Below are 4,583 nucleotides of genomic sequence, written 5' to 3' on the forward strand. Positions count from 1 at the left end.
GTATGTATATATATATATATATATATATATATACACACAAAAAGATAACTTACCCAGTCACAGTCTCACCAAAATCTTAAAAATGGCAACAGGTGGAAAAGAATAACCCAACAAGGAAGAAACAGTGATCCGATACAGATAGTGAGAGATGGATGGATGTGGTCCACATGCCCAATTGAAGAATTCCTTCCAATGAACGACAGGAGATGAGATGCCAGGGAAAAGGTAAGGTGCCTAATCTGGTGAGAATTAAAAGCCAAACCCAATTGCTAAGGGTAAAAGAATAGCTGCCACAGAAGAAAGAGACGGGAACAGACACCACAGAAGGAAGTCATGCATGCAATATAACAGCAAAGAGTGTACTGGACATAGTAGTCTATCCGCATCAGACAGGGAAATTGGCGAGAAGAAGGAATTACCCTCAAGAGCTGTAGAATTTTCAGAATGGATCATGACCAGACAATTCCTAGCAAGATGAAGGAAATGATTTATGGCCAGAAGACCGAGGGGAAGGAAGCAGAACACCTGCCAAAGCATGTGCCTAGTTCAACCACCAATGCAGATCATCGACAAAGGAAGTAGGAAGGGAAATAGGAGCCTCCAAGGGATCCCAAGCAAGGTTACACTGAAGAGAGTTCATATGTGCTCAATCCAAAGGGATAAGGACAGGGCTGACGAAAGGGGAGGCAAGGGGGGCAGCTGCTCCGGGGCCCGGCAGTGGAATATTCCAAAGCTCACAAGAAATGGGTACTACTTAATGAGCTAAAAATGGTTACTGCTTTTTCATGGATTCATTCAAGAAAATTGTCACCTAAATTTCTTTTAGAAAAATCAGCAAAAGTTAATAAATAGAATGAATATGGGGCCCAATAATATTACTGACCCCAGGGCCAGGGCTGGCTCTCGATGTCCCTGGATAAGTACTTCCACAGAAGATCACATCCCCAAAAGTAATAGAACATTGGAATCAGTAATAGAGGAGGCAACAAGGGTGTGTAGAACTGAAAGCTACATTGAATGGGGTTGAAGAGGAGAAGACTGGGCAAAACTGAGATGAGTGTTGAAAGAGACACCCAAGTGAACAAGATACTGGGTAGGTATAAGGAATGACTTCTCCAACTTGATTAACCAACCAATGCAAGTTGCCTCCAATAGCAGGGTATGATGACTCCAGTTTAGAATGAGCTAACATAAGCCAGTCATTCATGTAATGGTGTAAGCACAACCTTCAAGCAAGCACATGTTGGGCAAAAGCCTTGAACACTCGACAAAATATATACAGGGCTGAAGCAAGACCAAAGGGCAGGGCGCGAAATTGATACACTACCAATCTCCGGTTTTATTGGGTACCACAAACAGCCTGGAGAAAGATGATTTACAGGTTCAATGGTTTTCTGAGAGAGAAGATTTTGTACTGCCTCAGGATCCAGAGGCAATGGAATGGATATGAGTACCAGAAATAACGGAGGAGGGGGAAAAAAGTGGATGACAAGTACCTTGGATAATATCTGAATAACCCAAAATCTGTGGTGAAATCTCTACATAGGGGAACAAAATTGGTCAAGAGAGAGCCCACTGGACTGGAACCCACCTGTAGTCATCCTATACTGTTGACGACATGTCCATCTGCATTGAACAATATGACAAGAGAAGGAACCGTTAGAGGTAGCAACTGGTAAGGGCTGGGAAGGAGTGGGATGGGAAACAGTAACTGGTGATTGTCTAGGCTCTGAATGAGACAAACGATCAACCAGAGATAAAAGGGCTGATTGCTATCTTACTAATTCTACACGGGATTCTAAATTCTCAGAAATATTTCCGAAAATAGACTACTGGAAAAAATGGGCCATACACAAGTCCTGGAGATAAGTAGGTGATAAATGAACTTGGGATGATAAAGTGTCTCTCCCCAGAAGATCCCACATAAGAGAAACCACATAAGGAAATATATGAACAGGATGATCAGGGTCTGCCCACCACACGAGGGGATTTTGAGATACCACAAAATAACTTTGGATCAATTTGCAAGTTAAACATATAATTTGCAAGTAATCTTTAATTACAGTAAGTGCAAATTAATGCACCTGAAATATCATAATTTGGATCACACACTTAATATAGATGGAAACCTACTCAATAGCATGACGAAAGAAAAGAATCTTGGCATAGTGGTGGTGAAGTGATGCAACCCATCAGTTAATTTCAATTGATATATTATGTGACACTAACTAATATAATCAATGCTCATAATTAATCAATTTAATTGAATAACTGTCCTGCTCTAATATTGCTTACAAGTCAAAAGCAATAATTATCTCTATATAAATTACTAATTAGGTCTCACTTGGAATACTATAGATACAGTTTTGGTCTCTATCTAAAAAAAGCATATTGAATTAGTAAAGAGGGTTCAGAGGAGGGCTAATTTGATGATTCCAGGGATAGAGGGGTTATTTTATAGGGATAGGGTAAGATCTCTTTTTCTATTGAGAAGAGAAAGGTAAGATGCAATCTTACGGAAGTTTACAAGATTATCTGAAAGATCAATAGGACAAATGCCTCCTATTTCTTTGTGCCATATTCTGAAGATAATAAGATGAAAGGATACAAGTTTAAGATTTAGAAAAAAAAAAGGGTGCTACTATAGCGTGCAGGCTACACAGATACTATTATCATCATCAATTTAACTTTCATTTATTTGCAATTGGTGCGATTTATTATAATTAATGCTTTTAAACTAATAAAGTACAAAATACCATTAAGTAACATTTTCGGGACAAATATAATTAGAATGAAATAAATTCCAACAATCAAAACTAGCACAATTATAATCTAAATTTAAGGTACTCTTTTCAAATACACAACTTTTTAAATTATTACTTGCTGAAGAAAAACACGGATAGATGTAAATTATTTAGCAAGAAATTATGTTTTAGTGAATCATCAAAATGGTGATGATGATAGTATCTGTGTAGACAGCATGCTATATATGGTAGCACCCAAAAAATGTTTGGCTCCAGACAGTTTTATTTTTATAGCAGGATGATTGGCTTACAGAATGAGTTACTGTCTATAGTAGTGGAGGTCAGTACAAATATGAAAAGTGTAAGAGGGAAATTTTTGGGTGGGTGGTCCAAATGGTCCCTTTCTCTCTATATGTTATGCTACTTATTTGTTACACTGTATGCTATTTCACAATTTCTTATTACACTGAGATATATCACACTCAGTTTCAAGTTATTTCTGCTAAAAATATCATAAGTTTAATGATATATTCTATTCAGATTTTTCTAAAGTAAAAAACTTATTTATTACACACACAACTTGTCAGCATCACAAGAGATCAAATTATAGCATCTCATACATGGCAGATTTCAAAGAAAACTGTATCATGGTCTAATTATTAGAATACTCTGATTTAAGGTTAATAACTGGGATATCTAACACAGTCCATTTTATCTGCAAACCTGTAAGGCTAAAAAAGTTGAATACTGGAAGTAACCACAAGCATCATACAACTTAAGGTATATAAAAAAAAAAAGAGACTTGATTGAGACTTTACAATCTGTCATCTGATATCACTGTTTTTCTCAACATCTTCTAATACTTGGAAAATGTTATACTCCTAAATGTTCACAGAAAAAAATGATATACATCTTATGATAAAATAAAACTGAATTTTTTCAAGACAAGTTTAGAATTCTCAAAATCAATTTTGCTACTATGGTTCATCTATAACCCATCCTGTTTGATTGGTCAAATGATAGAAACGTATTTGCATTATAAATCTTGATCCCAATAAAAAAGAAAATGAGACAACTGTTGTATCAAAGCCAAACAAAAGATTTAGAAGAGTAGATAACACTGTTATGATTCTAAGGGTACTACTGATATAGGTATCTTTAAAAAATGATGTACATTTTATACTCGAACAACTAGACCATGATGTATCACATTAGTTAATAAAGTATTTTTCTACTTCAGTTTTTACATGTTTAAACCTTTTTATATTTGAGTATCTCATGTGTGATTAATAAAAAATGGTTTTTAGTTTTGTTCTAAGCAGTGGCGTAGCAAGAGAGGGGCAAGGGGGGCAGTCACCCCTGGGCATAATTGTGAAGGGGCACAAAATTTCCTCTGGCCTATAATGCCAATTAATTAATAATTATGCCCTCCCCTTGGATATAGTGCAACTGCCCTATGTTAAGTAAATATGACACAATGTTACGTTATTTGTGTGTATTACACTTGCAGTTTTAACTTTTAAAAGCTACCAACTGAAATATGGTGAGACCGAACTGACGTACAGAAGTAAATTACACTATTCCATCATTCATCTGTAGATCAAATACAAGTCCTAGAGTACAACATACAAGTAAGTGTATGTTCAACAAAAAGAAAATACGAGATAGGTGTGCAAGATTGGCAATGTATGCAACAGGCAAGGCCTAGATCTAGTAAACATTATAGGCCTAATCTAGTGGTTTGTAATTGTATTGGCTGATTGTAAATCATGTCTTACATCAACTAATGTACCAGACTTTAGGTCTAATTGCAGTTTTAACTTTATATCTAGACCCTAG

The 4,583-nt window shown here is 36.2% G+C and overlaps 1 protein-coding gene across 2 annotated transcripts in view; it reads right to left on the reverse strand.

Annotated features, from left to right (window-relative positions):
• LOC106467471 (mitochondrial import inner membrane translocase subunit Tim9-like) overlaps positions 1-4,583 on the reverse strand; it is a 26,762-nt gene that overhangs the window by 16,984 nt on the left and 5,195 nt on the right. The gene's annotated exons all lie outside the window — the stretch shown is intronic.

Source organism: Limulus polyphemus, unplaced genomic scaffold, assembly GCF_000517525.1.
Source record: "Limulus polyphemus unplaced genomic scaffold, Limulus_polyphemus-2.1.2 Scaffold80, whole genome shotgun sequence".
Taxonomy (NCBI): domain Eukaryota; kingdom Metazoa; phylum Arthropoda; class Merostomata; order Xiphosura; family Limulidae; genus Limulus; species Limulus polyphemus.